At 38.2% G+C, this 24,151-nt stretch overlaps 1 long non-coding RNA gene across 1 annotated transcript in view; it reads left to right on the top strand.

Moving 5' to 3' along the window:
* The window catches only part of LOC132343291 (uncharacterized), a 74,136-nt gene that overhangs the window by 36,726 nt on the left and 13,259 nt on the right, over positions 1–24,151 (top strand). The window lies entirely within an intron of this gene.

Genomic DNA, 24,151 nt, shown 5'->3' with positions numbered 1-24,151 from the left:
TAATCTGTCCATAATTATTATCTTTATGGTTATGAAACAAGTGATGGTGAACATGTCTGAAACAATTGCATATTTATATATGTCCCTATATGGACAGGGAGGCCTGGCATGCTGCAGTCCATGGAGTTGCAAAGAGTCAGACACTTCTGAGTGACTGGACTGAACTGAACTGAACTGATATGCATTACCAATGTGGTCTGAAAATCGAAAACCTGGAATCTAATTTTGGTCCCAACACTAACTAACTTGTAAACTTGAACAGGTCAACTAAATTCTGTAACTGCTGGTATCTGATTCTGGGACAAACCTTTGATGCTAAACAGGAAGATTTTAAGAATCTCGAGAGTCAGCTTGAGAACAAACTTTATTCCGACCTTAAACCCAGCTTTTAAAAACTAGGCTCTTGGTTTAAGAGCTTATGAACCTAAAATCTCTTAAGATTAGATGTTTCAGTCCCCACTCCTGGTAGAGGATTCTTGCTGCTCCCTTGCTTCTCTTCTTCCTGCCGAGGTTCCCATTCAGGACCGCTCTGAATGGGAAACATAGAACCTCTCTGTAGTTGCTCTCAGAGTGAAATGCAGACTTACTCCCTCCCAACACTCTCGTGATACTGAAGAATTTTTCCTACTTCCCCATGCTCATAACTATGTTTTTCACTGACTGCTGGCTGCCTAGACTCCTGGTTAATGCTTCTTGCCCAAGTCCTCTGGATCCTGAAATTGCTCCATCTGCCTGTGCTCCACCAGCTGCCCAGCCTCTCTTCATCACGTGGCCGGTCTTAGTTTGCTGGGACCCCAGGTCCCATCCAGGGACCAGCCCAGCAGAACAACACGTGAAGAAATAATACTCACTGGAAATACCAAGGATAGTCATGGGATGGTGGTCTGAGGGAGACCAACTGAAGACACTTGCAGCGAGGCAGACAGTTCAAGTGAAAAAAAAAAAACAAAGAAGTGAGGGAGATGAATACAATCATCACTTCACTAGAATGCTTTATTTAGCGAATCTAATGGTAATAGAAAAAAAATGATTATAGTTTAGACAATTGCCTACTGATATTAATCCTGAAATCATGGTCAAGAGAAGTTTATTTTCCCACTGTTTATTCAACTTCTGCTTCAAGGTTAAGTGTCAATATGCATAACTACCATATCCTCTGGGAAGGTCTCATTTAAATAAGAAGGAAGATCAGAAACAAACTTCAGCACTGACCATTGAGGATTTATTTGTATTAATCTACACACTCAAATTATTTCCTTTGCTTAATCTCTACTGCATACTGTGCCTATATTTTACAAAAGCAAAAGCTCAAATGCAAACAATAATAGACAGAAATATGTGTGACAAGCCAGTATTTAGACACCAGGATTGCCTCACATCTGTGGCCTCTCATTTCAGCAAACACTTCTTCTTGAGTCACTCTATCACCTCCGAGGACTTGATTATTTTTGAAGTGTGCATCTGATTTTTTGAGCATTTGTTTGTATAGTTTCAACAGTAAAAGTTGTATACACTGCTCGTGCATTAGAATTTGCATACCTAGGTCTACAGAGTGAGAATGTCTAATTGTGAACTATAATCTTCATTAATAAACTAAAATCATTCTGGTGCTGCCTTTCTATGGAGGTCGCTGGAAAACCAGTTTTGTATATTCATTTTAATTTAGTCCCTGTGTCTAAAATGTTAGGGAGACAAACAGTTTTCTTTGATAAACACAGAGTTTAAAAAAAAAAAAAAAAAAAAGACTGAATTTAAATGCTTTTTTCTCCAATTTCTCTCTTTTACTGGAGTACTGTTGCCTTACAATATTGTGTTAGTCTCTGGGGTACAGCAAGGGGAACCAGCTATGTTGTTGTTTGGTCGCCCAGTGGTGTCCAACTCTGTGACGCCATGGACTGCAGCATGCCAGGCATCCCTGGCCCTCATCATCTCCCAAAGTTTGCCCAAGTTCATGTCCATTGGATCGGTGATGCCATCCAGCCATCTCATCCTCTGACACCCTCTTCTCCTTCTGCTCTCTATCTTTCCCAGCATCAGGGACTCTTCCAATGAGTCAGCTGTTTGCATCAGATGACAAAAATACTGGAGCTTCAGCTTCAGCATCAGTCCTTCCAGTGAATATTCAGGGTTGATCTCCCTTAAGATTGACTGGTTTTATCTCCTTGCTATCCAATGCACTCTCAGGATTCCTCTCCAGCACCATAGGTTGAAGGCATCAGTTCAGCTACATGTTTACATACATCACTCTTTTTTTGGATTTCCTTCCCATTTAGGTCACCACAGAGCATTGAGTCGAGTTCCCTGTGCTATGCAGTAGGTTCTCATTAGTTTTCTGTTTTACATATAGAATCAATTGAGTTTAAATACATTTAAGCTGTTAATAAAGCTAGTGGATGTGATAAAATTCCAGAACTATTCAAATTCCTAAAGAACGATGCCATCAGGTTTTGCATTCATTATGTCAGCAAATCTGGAAGACCCAGCAGTAGCCACAGTACTGGAAAAGTCAATTCTCATTCCAGTTCCCAAGAAGGGTAGTTACTAAAGAATGTTCTAATCATCAGACAATTGTACTCATCTCCCAGGCTAGTAAGGTCATGCTTAAAATCTTGCATGCTAGGCTTCAGCAGTATGCAAACCAAGAACTTCCAGATGTTCAAGCTGGGTTTAGAAAAGGAAGAGGAATTAGAGATCAAATTTCCAGCATTCGCTGGATTATAGAGAAAGCAAGGAAATTTAAAATCTACCTCTGTTTCATCGACTACACTAAAGTCTTTGACTCTGGATCATGACAAACTGTGGAAAGCTCTTAGAGAGATGGGAATACCAGACTATCTTACCTGTCTCCTGAGAAATCTGTATGTGGGTCAAGAAGTGACAGTTAGAACCCTGTATGGAACAACTGTTTGGTTCAAGATTGGGGAAAGAATACAACAGGGCTTGTACCCTGTACAGGGCTTGTTACCCTGCTTGTTTATATGCTGAGTGCATAATAAGAAATGCCGGGCTCCATGAGTTACAAGCTGGAATCAAGGTAGGTGAGAGAAGCATGAACAACCTCAGATAACCAGATGATACCACTCTAATGGCAGAAAGTGAAGAGGAACTAAAGCTCCTCTTGATGAGGGTGAAGGAGAAGAGTGAAAGAGCCCACTTAAGACTAAGTATTAAAAAACTAAGATCATGGCATCTGACCCTGTTGCTGCATGGCAAATAGAAGGAGAAAAGGTGGAAGTAGTGACAGATTTCCTCTTCTTGGGCTCCAAAATCACTGTGGATGGTGACTGCAGCCATGAAATCAGAAGACAATTGCTTCTTGGCAGGAAAGCGATAATAAGCCTAGACAGTGTGTTGCAAAGCAGAGATATTGCTTTACTGACAAAGGTCTGTATAGACAAGGCTATGGTCTTCCCAGTAGTCATGTATGGTGGTGAGAACTGGACTGTAAAGAAGGCAGAATGCCAAAGAATTGATGCCTTCAAACTATGGTGTCAGTGAAGACTCCTGAAAGTCCCTTGCACAACAAGGAGATCAAACCAGTCAACCTTAAGGGAGATCAATCCTGAATATTCGCTGGAAGGACTGATGCTGAAGCTGAAACTCCAGTATTTTGATCATCTAATTCGAACAGTCAGCTCATTGGAAAAGTCCCTGATCTTAGGAAAGACTGAGGGCAGAAGAAGAGAGCATTAGAAGATGAGATGGCTGGATGGCACCACCTATGCAATGAACATGAACTTGGGCAAACTTTGGGAGATACTGAGGGACAAGTAAATAACAGGGAGGGAACACAGCCCTACCCATTAGCAGAAAATTGGATTAAATTTTACTGAGCATGCTCCCCTGACTCCCATCAGAACAAGACCAATTTCCCCCTCAGTCAGTCTCTCTCATCAGGAAACTTCTACAAGCCTCTTATCTATCTCCATTAGAGGGCAGACAGACTGAAAACCACAATCACAGAAAACTAACCAATCTAATCACATGGACTACAGCCTTGTCTAACTGAAAGAAACTATGAGGCCACCCAAGACAGACTGGTGGAGAGTTCTGGCCAAACCTGGTCCACTGGAGAAGGGAATGGCAAACAACTTCAATACTCTTGCCTTGAGAACCCCATGAACAGTATGAAAAGGCAAAAAGATAGGACACTGAAAAGTGAACTCTCCCCAGGTTGGTAGGTGCCCAATATGCTACTGGAGATCAGTGGAGAAATAACTCCAGAAAGAATGAAGAGACGGAGCCAAAGCAAAAACAACACCCAGTTGTGGATGTGACTGGTGATGGAAGTAAAGTCTGATGCTGTAAAGAGCAATATTGCATAGGAACCTGGAATGTCAGGTCCAAGAATCAAGGCTAATAGGAAGTGGTCAAACAGGAGATGGCAAGAGTGAATGTCGACATCTTAGGAATCAGCAATCTAAAATGGACTGGAATGGGTGAATTTAACTCAGATGACCACTATATCTACTACTGTGGGCAGGAATCCCTCAGAAGAAATGGAGTAGCCATCATGGTCAACAAAAGAGTCCAAAATGCAGTACTTGGATGCAATCTCAAAAACGACAGAATGATCTCTGTTCGTTTCCAAGGCAAACCATTCAATATCACAGTAATCCAAGTCTATGCCCTGAGCAGTAATGCTGAAGAAGCTAAAGTTGAACAGTTCTGTGAAGAACTATAAGACCTTCTAGAACTAACACCCAAAAAAGACATCTTTTTCATTATAGGGGACTGGAATGCAAAAGTAGGAAGTCAAGAAATACCTGGAGTAACAGGCAAATTTGGCCTAGGAGTACAGAATGAAACAAGGCAAAGGCTAATAGAGTTTTGCCAAGAGAATACACTGGTCATAGCAAACACCCTCTTCCAACAACACAAGAAAAGACTCTACACATGGACATCACTAGATAGTCAATAGGAAATCAGACTGATTACATACTTTGCAACCAAAGATGGAGAGGCTTTATACAGTCAGCAGAAACAAGACCAGGAGCTGACTGTGGCTCAGATCATGAAGGCCTTATGACCAAATTCAGACTTAAATTGAAGAAAGTAGGGAAAACCACTAGACCATTCAGGTATGACTTAAATCAAATCCCTTACGATTATAAAATAGAAGTGAGAAATAGACTCAAAGGATTAGATCTGATAGACAGAGTATCTGAAGAACTATGGACAGAGGTTCGTGACATTGTACAGGAGGCAGGGGTCAAGACCATCCCCAAGAAAAAGGAATGCAAAAAAGCAAAATGTTTGCTGAGGAGGCCTTACAAAAAGCTTTCAAAAGAAGAGAAGTGAAAGGCAAAGGAGAAAAGGAAGGATATACCCAGTTTAATGCAGAGTTCCAAATAATAGCAAGAAAAGATAAGAAAGCCTTCCTCAGTGGTCAATGCAAAGAAATAGAGTAAAACAATAGAATGTGAAAGACTAGACATCTCTTCAGGAAAATTAGAGATACCAAGGGAACATTTCATGCAAAGATGGGAACAATAAAGGACCAGAAATGATATGGACCTAACAGACGCAGAAGATATTAAGAAGAGGTGGCAAGAATACACAGAAGAACTATACCAAAAATATCATCATGACCCAGATAATCACGATGGTGTGATCACTCATCTAGATCCAGACATCCTGGAATGTGAAGTCAAGTGGGCCTTAAGAAGCATCACTATGAACAAAGCTAGTGGAGGTGATGGAATTCCAGTAGAGCTATTTCAAATCCTGAGAGATGATGCTGTGAAAGTGCTGCACACAATGTGCCAGCAAATTTAGAAAACTCAGCAGTGGCCACAGGACTGGAAAAGGTCAGTTTTTCTTCCAATCCCAAAGAAAGGCAATGCCAAAGAATGCTCAAACTACAGCACAACTGCATTCATCCACATGCTGGCAAAGTAATGCTCAAAATTCTCCAAGCCAGGCTTCAACAGTATGTGAACTATGAACTTCCAGATGTCAAACTGGATTTAGAAAGGCAGAGGAACCAGAGATCAAATTGCCAACATCTGCTGGATCATCGAAAAAGCAAGAGAGTTCCAGAAAAACATCTGTTTCTGCTTTATTGCCTATGCCAAAGACTTTGACTGTGTGGATCACAACAAACTGTGAAAAATTCTTAAATAAATGGGAATACCAGACCACCAAATTGCCTCCTGAGAAATCTGTATGCAGGTCAAGAAGCAACAGTTAGAACAGGACATGGACCAACAGGCTGGTTGCAAATAGGAAAAGGAGTACTTCAAGGCTGTATATTCTCACCCTGTTTATTTAACTTATATGCAGAGTACATCATGAGAAATGCTGGGCTGGAGGAAGTACAAGCTGGAATTAAGATTGCCAGGAGAAATATCAATAACCTTAGATATACATATGACAACACCCTTATGGCAGAAAGTGAAGAAGAACTAAAGAGCCTCTTGATGAAAGTAAAAGAGGAGAGTGAAAAAGTTGGCTTAAAGCTCAACATTCAGAAATCTAATATCATCGTATCCGTTCCCATTCCTTCATGGCAAATAGATGGAGAAGCAATGGAAACAGTGGCAGACTTGATTTTTGGGGGGCTCCAAAATCACTGCAGATGGTGACAGCAGCCATGAAATTAATATACGCTTGCTCCTCAGAAGAAGATTTTGACCAATCTAGACAGCATATTAAAAAGCATAGACATTACTTTGCCAACAAATGTCCATCTAGTCAAAACTATGGTTTTTCCTGCAGTCATGTATGGATATGGGAGTTGGAGTATAACGAAAGCTGAGTGCTGAAGAATTGATGCTTTTGAACTGTGGTGTTGGAGAAGACTCTTGAGAGTCCCTTGGACTGCAAGGAGATCCAACCAGTCTATCCTAAAGGAAATCACTCCTGAATATTCATCGGAAGGACTGATGCTAAAGCTGAAACTCCAATACTTTGGCCACCTGATGTGAAGAGCTGACTCATTTGAAAAGACCCTTGATGCTGGGAAAGAGTGAAGGTGGTAGGAGAAGGGACCATTGGAGAATGAGATGGTTGGATGGCATCACAGGCTCAGTAGACATGAGTTTGTGTGAACTCTGGGAGTTGGTGATGGACAGGGAAGCCTGGGGTGCTGTAGTCCCTGTGATCTCAAAGAGTTGGCCACAACTGGATGACTGAACAGCAACAAGCAGAGTATGTCAGTGTCTCATCCCAACTCTCGAAGCAACCTGGAAACTCCAGAAGGTATTTACTTGCCTGGAGCCTGAGATATTTGAATTTGCTACCCTTGACCTAAGTTATCCCAGGAAAATTATCAGTACCAGTTGCAGAGAGGCATTAAAGAAATAAGGTAGACAAGTTACTGTGCCAATTTAATAAGATTTCTTTTCTTTCTTTTTTGGAGATATTCAACAGTTAGACAGTCATTTGCCATTACTATTTAAATCTAAGAGTATGGATCATCTTTCAACCGAAACACTTTTTTTCAGTTATGGATACACTGAGTTACATTGGCCTTCCCTGATAGCTCAGTTAGTTGGTTAAGAATCTGCCTGCAATGCAGGGACCCCAGTTCCATTCTTGGGTTGGGTAGGTCTGCTGGAGAAGGGATACGTTACCCACTCCAGTATTCTTGGGCTCCCTTGTGGCTCAGATGGTAAAGAATCCACCTGCAGTGTGGGAGACCTGGGTTTGATCCCTGGGTTGGGAAGATCCCCTGCAGAAGGGAAAGGCTATTCCAGTATTCTGGCCTGGAGAATTCCATGGGGTCCATGTATAATCCATAGGGTTGCAAAGTATAAGACACGACTGAGCAACTTTCACTTTCACTTGAGTTACATTGGCACCATGTTTTTAAAATAAGGGCAATGTACTTTTAAAAATTAATCTATTTCTGAAAATAAGTGAAATCACTCCTAAATACTGGGCCAAGTGTGTAAAGATAATTTTTAAAATTCAGTAAATATTTATTCAATATCTACTATTTTTCAGATACTCAAAAAAAAAGGTAATTTGGACAAAAATAAGTTGGAAACAGATTCAAATAAAAAATGCATACTATTTCTAATGTCCCTTGGGTTAATAGGTGGTTTTATATATATATATATATATATAATATAAATATATAAATTTATAATATAAATATATAATATATATAATATATAATATAAATATAAAAAATAAATATATAAATATATAATATAATATATAAATATAAAATATATATATATAAAATTAATGTAGATATTTATGTGCATGGGTGTGCATAAATATAGATTAATAAATATTTTACTTTTAAATACCTACTGATTTTCAACTAACAAATATTTCTCTAATTATAGATACTTTATGGTGTCTTGAAGCATAGCTACACATTATATGCAGTGTATATAAACAACAGATTTATAAAAAATAACACTGTTTTAAAGTAGAAATGTCCAAAGAGAATAAGCAAGGCAGGGATACTAAACAACGCTCTCTCGAACGAGAGAGAGAGTTTTATCTCTGAATATTCACTTATTTTTCAGGCTCAGTATTTTTCAAAAGTGTTAACATTGTCTTATAAAAATTTAACCAACAACTAAATGATCATTCTTTTCTTTATTTTAAAATATAAACTTATTTTGAAATCAAAAGCAAAGTCTTTAGCCACTAACATTGTTCTGATATAAAAACAAGCCTTCACATATATCTCTGATTTCTAAAGGGAAATCTACCTTTCTTTTGCACCTTCATGACTTGGAGTTTATAACTGTTTCTTTATCAACCAATGTACCCTAAAAACAATCTGACTCTCTTTTTTATTATTAGATAGTTTATTTTAATTCAGGGGTAAAAAAATGAACCATTGCATTTTGTCTCATTCCAAAATATTCTGGGACCATCACCACTTTTATAATGTCAGTTCAGTTCAGTTCAGTCGCTCAGTAATGTCCGACTCTTTGCGACCCCATGAATCGCAGCACGCCAGGCCTCCCTGTCCATCACCGACTCCCAGATCACTCACACTCACGTCCATCGAGTCAGTGATGCCATCCAGCCATCTCATCCTCTGTCGTCCCCTTCTCCTCCTGCCCCCAATCCCTCCCAGCATCAGAGTCTTTTCCAATGAGTCAACTCTTTATAATGTCAGTTATGTCTAATTGAACCTGTGTCAATAGGTCATATAACATCTTGGTTTCTGAAAAATGGAACTTTCCAGTTGGGTAACCATAGAAAAGTTTGAAATTAGGTTATCTCAGGAGAAGTAATTATTTGTATAATTTGCAGTTCATGGACATTGAATATGAATGAATCTGATATTCAGACCCTTTAATATTGTGCCACTTAGATTCTTGAACTGGTGAGTTGGCTTTGGCAGCATCTCAAGCTTCAGTGCAAAGGGTGTTAAGCATTTATCTGTTCACATCCTAGGTTGAGCAACAAAACTGCTTTTGTTCAAAGAATAATTAACAGATGAGTAATGAAGTCACTTTCTCAAAGCCAAATTCCATCTTCAAGAAGAGGAGGTTTGGACTGTAGTGTTCCATCTAACAGCTATGTTGGAATTTAGATTTTCTAAAAGAAGTCACAAAGCAACTGTTCTTTCAACCAGAATATTCTTTCTCAAGAACACACCAGCAATCCATGTAGCATTTTTCATCTGTTCAGTTTTTTCAGAAAGGGCTCTTGAACTTGTATTATATTGTAAGCTTAACCCCTAAAACAAATCAATATTTCCCCTGTTTATTGTCGATAGAGTTTCTTTTTATAAGAGTTTTTGAAAGTTGATGGGGCTTCTCTCCTTTTGTTTTCTTTTGCTCTGCTTTCTTTTGAAATGTTTTTAAATGCATCATTGTCAAAGGAGTGAAGTGAAACTACAAAGGCAATTCTTTAAGGGTGTTTTTCCAAACTTAAAATTCTTATGACCATTACTCTGTTGTCTAAATAAATGTGCCCCATGATACAAACAGTCAGGATCCATTCTTCATCAAAGTGCAGAAATTAAGCTCCGCTGAGGTGTGCTGTAAGGGTTAGGAGTCTATCTATACAGTCAACATTACACCTTTAGTTATCATGAAAATACTCAGAGCTTAAAGAGGAGAAAGTTTGCACTAATGTCTATGTAGCACCCTTCGTGGGTTCCTCCCAGCTCATGAGATTTCTCTCTTCTCCTAAAAATTAGAACCAACTTTAAAATAAACTTACATCCTTCCTTCTTTTTGGAGACATCGGCAATGCTGCCCATGGAAAAGTGTCAAGCTGGTATGGACACAACTTTAGTTGTTACATGAATTAACAGTGTCCCAGCCATAAATTATTTTTTTCTCAGTCATCTTTGGGGAATTTTTAACAGATTTATTTGTCTAATTCTACACACATTTTCTACTGCTTTTCCATCACTTTTCTTCTTTCCCCAGCAGCTATTCTTTCTAATAAATTTTGGTTTTCCCCTGATTATGTTACTTTTGGTGTCATGCCTCTACAAGGTGTCTTTCTTGTAAACTCCATCTTCCATGACAGTGAGCTGACTGCTCTCCAGGGCCTACTTAACCAGCTACCAGTCTTGATCTCTGATAAGTGAGTCTGAAATGGAAGCTGCTTTTCATTTTACTTGTTCCCTGTTTAGCCTGTTTCTTTATAGTCCACATTCCATTATTGTTATTTCTCAATATTGAAGTTTTTCTCATAGCCTAGAGCCAACGAAAGGATTATTTTTAGTTTCTACTTAGAAAAGAACTGTTTATTCACCCAGTAATCAGAATGTGTTTTGAACGTGGCACATACAATGAAAATGAGAAAATAATCTTGTCTTAAATCTGTAAACATTTTCAGAACCAGCACAGAAGAAGAGTCACTAGTAAAATTTATGTTTAAGGTCATAAATGGTGGATCAATGTATGAGCAAGAACATATGCCTTTTCCTTTATTCCTATAACCACAGCACAGTTAATCTAATAATTTTTCAGTATTCTTTGAACCCTCAGGTAATGACTGTAGCTAAAGACAGGATATTAGGTCATCCAGTTATCTGATTTACTGTTATATATTCTACATGTTTATATTTTAAGATTTTTCACTATGATGGCAGAAAATCTAGACCTGATTCTTAGGCAAAGTTTCTCTAACATTCAGTAGATTTATCTCTAACAGATACTTTCAGTGGTCTGTCATACGATCTTAGAAATTCAAAGTAATTAATTGGAGTAAAGCCCTGTATTTGTGCATCCGTTCGGAGTAATTAACTGAAGTGAAACGCTTGTATTGCTAATCTTGCATTCTGTGATTAAGATAGAAATAAAGACATCCATCAAACTAGATTACTTCTTCATCAAAGAGGCACAGAAATATCTCCCCAGATGTTGGGCTCATTTTAATTGTATCAGAGCCTCTCATATCACAGGTTTAAGTAAGGTACTATTTCCCATTAAAAATAAAATATGGAAGTATGAGAGTGTACTATTCAGATGTGAAAGGAATCACAATTCATTTAAAGGTCTCTTTGCTAGTAAAATTAATTAAAGAAACAACAAGCATGTGTACTTATTGATATATTTCTGACTTAGGCACGTAAACATCGATCTGAGAGGAGCAGCTGGACCTTCAAATCTATTACCAAATGTGTCCAAATCATTCTCTCTGACCTCTCTAAATTTTTTACTGAAAAAAAAAAAGAGTGGAAAATGTATGAAAAGAAATCCAATTGATGACCCACACACAAAAAACCCAAATGACATTTACTACCTTTTACTCAAGTTAACAGTCCTCCTACCAGTAAGAATATAGATTGTAAAAGTAACCTACTTGTTTGGAAAAGACCCACTTACTCTACTAATTTTGTGGTTAGTTATTCAGAACTGCCCCTAGTAATATCAAGAAGTTCAGGTTATTCGCTAGGACTGGGAAAGAGCAGAGTAAGTAAGACCAGAAGTTGTCATAGAATAATGAATGATTTGACACAAAGTGATTTCTTGAAAACCAAAGTTACCATTTCAGGAAATTTATTCTCTTGTGGTTTAGTGAGCCATGAGGGAGGTGGACTAAACAGATTGAGAATAAATCAAACTCAGACCTTTCATGGGCAGATAGCCTTTCCTTTGGGTATCTCAAAATGCCGTATAAAGCACTATTTCTTGTATCACTCATTGTGTGATAAATGTCCTTATTTTCATCTTAAAGACTAAGTGAAAAGCTATAAACTTAAGTGATTCAAAACAGAAATATATATATCCATATTCACAATAGCTTGATCCAGCAAAAAAACTCCCTAAGTACTTATAATTACATTAGCAATTAGCTGTGCAAAAAAAAAAAATTTTAACTTTAATGAGCTTTTCTGGATTTTCTTCATTCTGTTGTATGGTTAAGGGTTCACGCAGTATCTGCATTTTGGTGGGTCTTGAACATAAACATGAGTTTAAATTCTCAGATTTCAGAAATCTCCAGGTCACAGTGGTTCAACCATAAATGCAAAAAGGTAAAAACTTACAGATATGAGACAAAATAGCTAAATCCTACACTCTACTTAAATTGGACAAGCAAATATTTATACCCTAAAAAAAAAACTGGACAAAGTATTAAATAGTGATATTGAAAATGACATACATTTATTGAATAGAATTCAAATATTAAAACAATGTCATTACACTTTAAAATTTTTTAGTTGTAATTGCTAGATCAAATGGCAACATTAGAGATACATAAATTGAAAAAAATATATGGTTAAGATAGGGAAAAATCCAAATGATAGGAAGTTGCAATATCATATAACAACTAAAAATATTGTAAAAAATATAGATATATTATCTGTTGGCTTACAAACCATATATTCTAAAAGCATATGCAGAAAAAATTTACATGCAATACTTGTGCAAAAAATATTTTTAATCCAAGAGACTTTGGGTTCATTCTGATAGTTAATCATGATTGTCTCCCCCAGTTTCCAGTGAACTGTTTCCCAGTGAAATATCCATGGGAGACAAAACGAACAATATAATTTCATAAAGCACAGAAAATCAAGAAGCTCTATCAGCTAACTGAACATCTCTTGAAGGAATTTGTGCTAAGTGGGGTATGAATGAGATAAGTTGGAAAATGATGAGAAGCAGCCAAATCATATGGAGACCTTCTCTCTCCCCAGTCACTACTTGCTGCCTCCAAGGACTCCCAAGAGATGTGGAAACTCAAGTCGGTAAAACCTCAGTACTATATTATTATTGTCAACAAAGGTCCGTCTAGTCAAGGCTATGGTTTTTCCAGTAGTCATGTATGGATGTGAGAATTGGACTATAAAAAAAGCTAAGCAACCAAATAATTGATGCTTTTGAACTGTGGTGTTGGAGAAGACTCTTGAGCATCCCTCGGACTGCAAGGAGATCCAACCAGTCCATCCTAAAGGACTGGGTCCTTTAGATCAGTCCTGGGTGTTGATTGAAAGGACTGATGTTGAAGCTGAAACTCCAATACTTTGGCCACCTAATGTGAAGAGCTAACTCATTTGAAAAGACCCTGATTCTGGGAAAGACTGAGAGCAGGAGGAGAAGTGGTTGACAGAGGATGAGATGGTTGTATGGTATCATCCATCGACTCAATGGACATGAGTTTGGGTAAACTCTGGGAGTTGGTGATGGACAGGGAGGCCTGGAGCGCTGCAGTTCATGGGATCACAAAGAGTCGGACACGGCTGAGCAACTGAACTGAACTGAACTGAGCTATAGCTCATGTTATTCATGACACCTCCGAAGATTGTCAGAATTGTTTTCTACTCTTTCATCAAGTCTTCCCTTTTCATAGCTCTTTGGAAGGCTGAGCTTGCATTCATTATTCCTAAAGCAAAGCAATGAGATAAAAATAATTATATCTGTTTCAGAGGACCAAATACTTGATTGCAAATCACATGAAGGTGATAATGAAATTCTGAACACCCATAATCGACCTTAGTCCTCCAAATGATGAAGTCAGTGCTTTTAAATAGAAATGCCAAAGATAAATTTAATCATGTTAGTATCAATGACCAATACTTGGAAAAAGATATGATTTTATACAGTTTTGTTTTCAAACTAATGGTTTCTTAGTTCTGGTGTCTTTTGAGCCAGTGAAAGTGGTAAAATTATCACTACTATTATTGCACCCCCTGCATCTCAATAATTGTTTCAAGGTTTATAAGTTACAATAATATTATTATTCATTAATGGGAAATATATATAAACTAAAACCAATAGCCTGCTAGGTAAAACTTATCACCAGGACCTACCATTGTTTTAGTAGGCATCTGGTGGTGGATTTAACTTGTCTCCACTATTTGTTTTTGAACTCTCTCAGAAGAGGAGTGATACCTGTAACCACACAGATGTCCCAGTACCATATTTTGCATATAATACAAACTTCAAAGTATTTTTTAATAGATTAATTAGTCCTAGGTGACTTAGGCTTAATGGTTGTGGGAGGCTTTTCATTTACATGACTGCTAAATTCCTCCTGAAATTCCTGCTATAAATGGTAATTTTGCCTAAATTTTATTTGGTGGAAAAATCAATGCTTTCAACCAAGGACAGCATCATTTCAATTTGGACCAAATAGAAATTTAGGTCCTGGTAAATTCACTGCCAGTGAAGGACAAACATAGGTAAGGGAATATGGATCTGAATCATCTTCCACTAACTACTGTGAAAGTGAAGTGAAGTCGCTCAGTCGTGTCCGACTCTTTTGCGATCCGTGGACTGTAGCCCACCAAACTTCTCCGTCCATGGGATTCTCCAGGCAAGAATACTGGAGTGGGTTGCCATTTAGATCATTTTATTTTAAATAGGATACTCTTTGACTGATAATCTAATATGCAAACTTTCAAGTATGCAATTTATGCAAATACATCATTATTAAGTATAGCATCCTATATCTTCTACAGATTACTAAATATGCCTCATCATATAGCAATCAGTGACCTGTAAGGAAGATGAAATGCTTTTTCTATAAGAGAAGTAGAAAAGCAATTAGTCTAAGGTTTGCATCCAGTAGCCTTTGATTTCATGCTTGATATTGTTTTTAACTGTGTGACTGTTAATGTTATTTTGTAGCCTTAACCACAAATGACTCCTGGCAAGACCTCATACCATTAACAATGAGATTAGCAGAGGAAAATTCAAAAACACTCATGGGGATTGTTTGTACTGTTTTTTTGTTGGGTATGTTTTTGCTCTGTGGGATAGAAGACAGTTTAAAACAGCCCTGCATGAAAAAAGAAGCGACTGACCGCAGGTTGCAAGTATGCTTCAGTGAAGCAGAGGTTTCTACAGCTCATCTCAGCAAAGGGGAGGTTTCTAACGGTCCCCTGCTGACTTCAAATGTGTTCACAGCCTGCACCCAGCAGCCACAGTGGAAACTTACCAGTGTGATAATAATCACTTAAAGTAAGACTGTGGTGACGACCCTTTCCCCCCCTACCAGAAATCCCCTGAGTAAAAGCTTTATCCCCTGGGGAGACACAGAGATGCAAAGACTTGAAAACAGGTGTGCCTTTCCCTGACAGAAAAATTGGGTATGGACAGCTTTTCATTCTTGATACTTTCAGAATCACAAAATTAGCACAAGCACAACATTACCTGAGCTTTAGAGGTGCCTTAAAATTTTGTTGACAACATTTTTGATATGTAGAAAGGGGCCATTAGGTTAAAGGAAAACAATTGCTGAGAGGAAGGGAGGGAAGGAGAGAAATAGGGAAGGAGAGAGACAGAGATGGAGAGAGGGAGAAATTTCACCTAAAATTCTGGAATAGTAACACACCAATAGGATTAATAGTTATTGCCTCTGGAATGGGGGGGCAGAGTGTAGAGTAGGAGCCATTCCTTTTACTTTTAAAATTTCTTCATTGGTGTTATTTGTTGCAATCACCATACAGTACTTTGGTAATTGTTTTTTTTTTTTTTTTTTTGGTAATTGTTTTTAAAGACTATTTTTATGATTATTTTGAAAAATTTCCTCTAATGAAGGCAAAATTTGTTCTCTAAGAAAACTACCTTAACATTTTGTCAAAGGTGGGGTTTAACTAAATACATATACAAATAATAAAATGTCCTTCAAATTTCAACTTCCTATGGATCACTAAATTCAGGAAGGTATTTTTAATTCGAGTTAACATTTGTATATCACTTGTCAAATTACAAAGTGCTTTGCTCATTTGTGACCATATTTTATGCAACAACTGTCCTCTGGAGTGGATATTATACTAATTTTAGTCTATTTTTTTATTGTTGTTTAATCACTGTGTCTGACTCTTTAAACCCCATGGACTGTAGCCCACTGGACTCCTCTGTCCATGGGATATTACAAGCAGGAATACTGGAGTGGGTTGCCAATTTCTCCTCCCGGCGATCTTCCTGACCCAGGATTTAAAACTGCATTCCCCGCATTGGCAAGTGGATTCTTTACTACTGAGCCACCAGGTAAGCCCCATATAATTTTAAGGAGTGGTAAAATCAAAGCAAATAGAATATGTCAAGGTCCAAGAAAACATCAGATACAACCAGATACAAAACATCAGATACATCAGATACAAAGGTATTTTCAACTTTTGTTACATTACACTGAGCTATCACAGGACACTATCAAACTACCAGAGACTCCTAAATGCTAGTGCTTCTGCAGTATCGTTGATTCACTTCTTTGGGGAAAAGCTCACAAGGAATAAATAAATGTGAGACAGGAGAACCCCAAAGCACCTCTAGTTGGCAGACAGGTAAACTTGGTGCTGGACCCTCATAAATCAAGATGTTCTATTCATTCTCTCACACATCTTTATTTGTCACTCCTGCCAAACACACATAAGATTGGAAAACAAAATTTCTAGGAATCCAATAGTATGCTCTCTCTACAGGTATAGCTGCCAGTGCTAGAGCAAAGCTAACCTTTCCCTCGGATTACAAAGGTCTGTGAAAGTCATCTTAGAGCTTAGCGAAGGACACATTTTAGAACCACTTGCTGCTGCTGCTAAGTTGCTTCAGTCGTGTCCGACTCTGTGAGACCCCATAGACGGCAGCCCACCAGGCTTCCACATCCCTGGGGTTCTCCAGGCAAGAACACTGGAGTGGGTTGCCATTTCTGGTTTTATAGATCCAAGAGTACTCCAAACTGAATCAAAAATTTCTGGAGTTGAAGTCTTAGCATGCAAATGCATATTAAACATATGTTTATATTTCGATCTGCAAAGGTCATTACCATGCCCTGATTGTAAGATATTGGTAGAGAAATCTAAAATAGTAAAGGCAAAGCCAAAGTATCTAATGGATAAATAATTTTAAAAGCATATACTCCAAGTTTCCAGTTCCAAAATTGAAGATTGTTTACCTGTAAGTAACAAATTGAATGCAACAATCAACTGAAATTATGCAATTAGAGTGGAGAAGAAAATGGCAATGCACACCAGTATTCTTGCCTGAGAAATCCCATGGACAGAGGAGCCTGATGGACTACAGTCCGTGGGGTAACAAAAGAGTTGGACATGACTTAGCAGCTAAACAACAGCATGCTTTTAGAGAATATTCATTCAGATCATATCTGCCTTGGCATAAGGTTGCTATGGTAAAGTGCACACTTGTTAAATTTCTTTCTTCGGTGCATAAATATTTTCAATTTCATAAAAGTTAAATTTCAGAAACTTTTTATGTAAAACCTCAAAAATTCATTAAAAAAAAACCTTTCAATTAGATGAACACAGTTTTCTGTTTATAAGAATATAGCCAGAACCCCTTTTCCATCAACAAAATAACTTATAACAAAAGTGTGGGACCTAATAGCATAAGCCTTGTGTGTGCATATCGGTTCCATTAAGAGAATTTAGGATTTTGTGGATGTTCAGTCATCACTTCAAAATTCCTGTAAATGGGTGAGAAAGAGTTAATTCTATAAATATACATATATATATGTATAAGAAATTGAGACATACACATATTAATAAGTTAACAGGAGTCTGTAGCTAGGCCAGGAATAGAATCCAGGTTACATATTTTTAGACTAGTGCCTCTTTGCTTTTCACACACAATATGATACTTACCCATATGCTTTAAAAGGACAGAGCTTTCCACAAGGAGAGTAACAGGAAAGAAAGAATTCATACAACCCTAGGACCGAGTAAAAATCTGCAAGGCATACACATATGTGTCTTTAAACCGCCCATGAATTCCTTCAGTTTCTTCTTTTCTCTTTTCCTCCCTCCATAAGCTCTGGTCTCCACCTCCCTTCACTGCCCTAACTCTCAAGGACCACAGTAACAAGAGCTACTCATATTCTAGGCATGATTTAGGCACTTAACATGGATAATTCTATTTAATGATCACAATAACCCTAAAAGATATGTATTTAGTGATCACAATAACCCTACAAGATATGTATTATTCCCAGTTTATAGGTAAGGAAACTGAGGTTCCATGACTTACCAAAAACTTGAGTTCTTCAGACACATTCCTCAGGAAAATGAAAACTTGATCCTTCAACTTTTTCCTCTTGGAATTTGTAAAAGTAAAGTGAAAGTTGCTCAGTAGTGCCCAACTCTTTGTGACCCCATGGACTATAGCCTGTCAGGCTCCTCTGTCCATGGAATTTTGAATTTGAGTTTACTTCAAATTCTTTCAGGTGAATGATCAGATAAAAAGGGAAGGGTAACTCGATGGAAGCCACTGGAGACTTAAGGTGTTGCTCCTAGTACAAGTTAGGTGAGACTAGTATAAAAGTAGGAGCTTCATAGTTTAGATCAACTTTATCAACTTTAGATAGTCAGGTTGAAATACTTGCTCTGCAATTTAATAACTTTTTGGCATTTGGCAAATGACTTAAATCTCTATTATTATTTCCTCTTCTTTAAAAAAGAAATTGATTATTCCTATCTTACACAGTTGTTATGAGGATTAAGAGAGACAATAATTTGTGTTAGTGTTTAGCTCTTCACAGGGGCTTCCCTGGTGGCTCAGAGGTTAAAGCGTCTGCCTGCAATGTGGGAGACCTGGATTCAATCCCTGGGTTGGGAAGCTCCCCTGGAGAAGGAAATGGCAACCCACTCCAGTATTCTGGCCTGGAGGATCTCATGGAGAGAGGAGCCTAGTAGACTACAGTCCACGGGGTCGCAAAGAGTTGGACATGACTGAGCGACTTCACTTTCACTTTCACTTTAGGTCTTCACATGGCACATAGCCAGTGCTCAATAAATACCAGCTGCTGCTATTCCAGAAAGGCTAACATGGTTTGAGCCCTTGGTGTGTACCCCACACCACTGGGGCTGATTATCTCCCCTGTCATTAATAATGGCAGGTAACCAATCACTTAATCACCTCTAACAGATCCCTCCAATAGTTTATTAATGCTCAGTGTAATAGAAGAAAGATTTTTCTGCACATTTTATTTAAGTCTACATTGGTTTGAACCAGGCTTCCATGGTGGTTCAGTGGTAAAGAACCCGCCTGCCAATAAAAGAGGAACAAGTTCAATCCTTGGTTCAGGAAGATCCCTTGGAGCAGGAAATGGCAACCCACTCCAGTATTCCTGCCTGGGAAATTCCATAGACATGGGGACCCTGTTGGGTTACAGTCTATCAGGTTACAAAAGAGTCAGACATGACTTAGTGACTGAAACAAGTGGTGGAGCCAGGACTCCAACAATCCAGTTCTTCTGGCCATAGAGTGCATTCAGTCTAGTCTTCCCATTTCTCTGCTTGCAGACAGCATCTATAAATGTGCTTTATTTCTCCCCATTCCCAGCATTTTAAAGTTGTGACGTCTTTTGTCATATGGATAGGCAAATTGTCTAGATGGTGTCAAGGAAAGGGATAAAGGAAGATCTTGATTTCTTATTGCCTGACAAGACCTTTGCTTTGGCATGATGGTGAGCCAGAGTTCCACACCTGATCACATTATTTGCTGCTGTGTGCTCCTATGTCAAGTCAGCACATTCCCAATGTCCTGTGAGTCTTAAAAAATTGAAAAACAGTAACCATAAAATTTGATACTGCTCATTAAATTAAATGTAAAATGAAAATCTTGCATAAATAAAATTTAGTGTTAACTCTTTTTATCATGAAGGGTAATATATTAAGAATAGTGCCTTTTAATACAGTGAGAGGACTTCAACATTAAAAATCAGGGTCCCACTTGGCTGTATGTGGGCATGCCAATGTTATCACAGTACAGGTTCTTCATGAAAGAGTTTGACATACCTGCAAATTAACCCAAGTTTCTAGTCATTCATATTATGTATAACAAGATATGTTTCCAGGCTTCCAATGTCATCTTCAATTAGTTGAAATCAGAGAGTGAGAATATTAGTAAATGTGGGTTGTAATTAGGTTCTTTTTCTGATAGTATGCATGCACAAACACACACACACTCATGCACACAAACAGAATGAAAACAAGAGAAGCTTCCTTTCCCTATATGCTTTATGTGACCACATGAGTTCAGCCTCATTTTTCCAAGGCTTTAAGGTATGTTTCAGGAGAAACAGAAGCCCCATTGGCCTAAACAGTCTCATTCATTTACTCGCAATGCTATTTATGCATTGCCATTTTCAATACTGAGATATTGTTCAGGGCTCTAGTTCAGTTTTTAAGTATATTAATCATCTCTATACACACTTAAACTTTCAATGAACAATATGTATAACTTGTAATTATTATTCCCCTAGGTCATGTCTGTTATGATTATATTTACTGAATTCTAATTTTATGTTTGTTGAATCTAATGATTTAAAAATAAGGCTTTATTTTTTATTTTTTCAAGTAATTCATTTTTATTACAAGGGCTTTCCTGGTGACTCAGATGGTAAAGAATCTGTCTGCAATGCAGGAGACCTGGGTTTGATCCCTGGGTTTGATCTCTGGGTGGGAAGATCCCCTGGAGAAGAGAATGGCTATCCACTTCAGTATTCCTGCCTGGAGAATTTCACAGACAGAGGGGCCTCGTGGGTTCCAGTCCATGGTGTCACATAGAGTCGGATACAACTGAGTGACTAAACTTTCACTTTCATTATTTTACAAAGGTATTTGTCCATGAAGAGGGGGGAGGTAGGGAATGGTACTTCATCATAGTTTGAGAAGGACTACTCCAGGCTACATCTACCTAGTTTAATGGGAAGTTGAGCCTCTGCTCTCCTTCCCTGATGGAATCTCCCCATGTTTATTTATATTCCAAGAGTCAGGCTTGATTTTATTCCTTCAACACTCAAGCCAGAGCTCATATATAACCCTTTAAAGCTGAAGGATTTATGGTCACTTCTTGGTAGCATGTGGCCACGACACTGGCCGGGTCACCACACCCAAAAGTGCTTTGTGTGAAATCTGGCTCATAAAAGTGATGCTTCAGTTTGCTTCCATGTGGCTAGAGCTAGAGCATCTTCTCCTTGCCTGCTAAAACTTTACCGGGCTGCCAACGATAAATGCCATTTCTGCCCATTATGGTTTTGTGAAGCTTTGACTATCAAAACACTCTTCTCATTGTTACCATGAGCCTCTGTTGCCAGTGTTCAGACTTGTTGGATAGCCTTACATAGGCTGACCATCAGTTAACAGGCAGTATCTGGTCAATGTTCCCCATGGATTCTATTCCCTCATGGCTTCAGGATCATCATTCTAAGTCACCCACCTGGCCTGGCATAAGGATCAGCCCATTAGCACCATTTCTTCCTACCCTGATGCTAACTTCATCTTAGGGAGCAATTGCCCTTATATGACACAAGCCCAGGGTTAAGACTACTTCAGCTTATCCCAACGAATGTCAACAATTTTGAATCTCAGATGGAAGGGCTTCTGGGTCTTGATCCCTTTTCTACCAAATAGCAATTAGGCTTGAGCACCTCCTTCACCAGCAGGCATCAAGCTTGGCTCGTTAATAGCTTTTTGCGGAAGAATATATATCACATATATCAACTCTGCTTTCCTGGAAATCTCCTTAGATATTTAAAACTTTTTGTTAACCTTAACATTTTTCATACATCACAGTTCATTTTAGACTTTAGCACCTCTGACATTATCCTGACAGTCAGTATCACTGTAATGTGTAAGTATGTGGCCTTTCTTCTCGTGTTTTGCCAATTTAAAACCTGATCCTGTCAGTAATTTCCCGGGAACTTACACTGATTCTTTTCAATACTTTGTTCTGATTTTTTTAAGCAGTCAATATGCAAGTGCATGGGTCACTTGTACCAATTTTCCTAATAACTTTCTTTACCTTTTACTGGGTGAAACTACCAGTGAGATAAGACAAAAATTTAACACAGGCTCTGCTCTCAAGAAATGAGATTTTTCAATTGAATCTGTACTTGAAGTCTAGCTTTGTCACTAGGTGAATTTAATCTATTAAATATCTGTGGTCAGGTCCTCTCTAGAACATTCCTACAGTGATAATAACGTTGTTGTTGCTGCTGCTGTTGTCGTTTAGTCACTAAGTCGTGTCCAACTCTTTGCAACCTATGCAGCACGCTTAAGCTCCTCTGTCCACCACTGTCTCCTGGAGTTTGCTCAAATTCACGTCCAACAGTGATAAAAATAGTAAATACTTATTGAGTACTTCGTTTATGCCAGGAATTTCATGTTTAACCTCATGTAATCCTTACAACAACCCTGTGAAGAAGGCATCATCACCCATATTCCATAGGTGAGGAATTTGAAGCACTTAAAGAGAGTTTAAAATGAATTGCCCAGAGTCCCCAGACTATGAGTGACACAGTCAGGATAGGAGCCCAAGCAATCCTGGTAACCACTACTGATATACTGTCAAAGTTTGTTTCTAATCTCCTTTTGTTGCTGCTGCTGCTGCTGCTAAGTCGCTTCAGTCGTGTCCGACTCTGTGCGACCCCATAGATGGCAGCCCACCAGGCTGCTCTGTCCCTGGGATTCTCCAGGCAAGAACACTGGAGTGGGTTGCCATTTCCTTCTCCAATGCATGAAACTGAACAGTGAAAGTGAAGTCCCTCAGTCGTGTCTGACTCTTCACGACCCCGTGAACTGTAGCCTACCAGACTCCTCCGTCCATGGGATTTCCCAGGCAAGAGTTAGCTTCATTCAAATTCTCTCCACCATTCTATAGATTTTCATGAGGAATATATCTTTTGACCACTCAGCTCTTTTCCACCTTTCATAATAAAAGTCCTGTTTCTGTGAAAATACAGGAAGGAAACATCATTTAAAATGGAGTGAGGAAGTCCTGAAGGGGGAGCTCTCATGCCTGGCTCACCCACTGCAGATTTCAGACCCCAAAACAAAGAACATTTCCTTCAGACAAGCTGCGCACCACCTGTAGCCACTGAATTACCACCACAGTCTTCCCAGGGGGGGTTTTTTCTTTCCTTTTTAAAAGCAAGCCCCTCTTCTCTGTTCTTCAGACTCCCCTATGACTCACTATAGTTTGCTTGTCCTAGATTACAAGTCTCTGCTTTTCCTATGTAAACTCATTTTGATAGTAAAATAACTGGCTCTTTGGGTTTTATTAAGGTCAATATTTCTTTTGAGTCAAGGGTTTCCTATCCTTTCATGGTATATTCCAATAGTACAATCCCGCCTTCTTAACCTCTCAGGTCATATTTACTTCCTTATGTCACAACCTCAGTTTCATTTTGTTTATTTATGTTTTTCAATGTCTCTGCCCCTAGATATTGCACAGGAAAAAAAAAAAAAAAAAAACCACAGGTAGTCTGACCAGATTAATCTAATGAAATTCCCTCAGAAATATATTAGGTTTTGATAAATACAGGGAGCAGAACACCCTCTCTCCCTATTATTTATCCTAAATAATTTTTAAGTGAGAATGTTGAAAGAAGAGTCATTTGTAAGGTGAAAGTAAGGAGAGACTGAAATTCATCTAATTCAATACCTCATAATATCTTTGAAAAATGATGCTTGAAAATGTTAAATGATCTGACTATAGTTAAACAGTTAGTTCCCTAAATTGATTTTTCCAAAGCAATGATTTCAGCATGTGATCAACAGTTAAAATGATATTTAGCCTTAAGTTTATATTAATAACATGTCTTAGTTAATCATTTCTTTTAATTTAATAGTTAGTAAATTTAAAATATACCCTTTTACCATTTTGTATGTTGAATTTCTACAGGTATCGCTTTAGTTATAATAATAGTGGTAGATTCAGAATGAATAAAAGACTAGATACTGTGACATAAAAACTTCTACTTTAGGCAATGAATATTCTAGAAAATACATGTGAAAGCAGTGTACACAAAT

Source organism: Bos taurus, chromosome 2 (assembly GCF_002263795.3).
Source record: "Bos taurus isolate L1 Dominette 01449 registration number 42190680 breed Hereford chromosome 2, ARS-UCD2.0, whole genome shotgun sequence".
Classification (NCBI taxonomy): Eukaryota; Metazoa; Chordata; class Mammalia; order Artiodactyla; family Bovidae; genus Bos; species Bos taurus.
The sequence above is the reverse complement of the archived record's forward strand: the minus strand, read 5'-3'. Positions and strand labels throughout refer to the sequence as shown.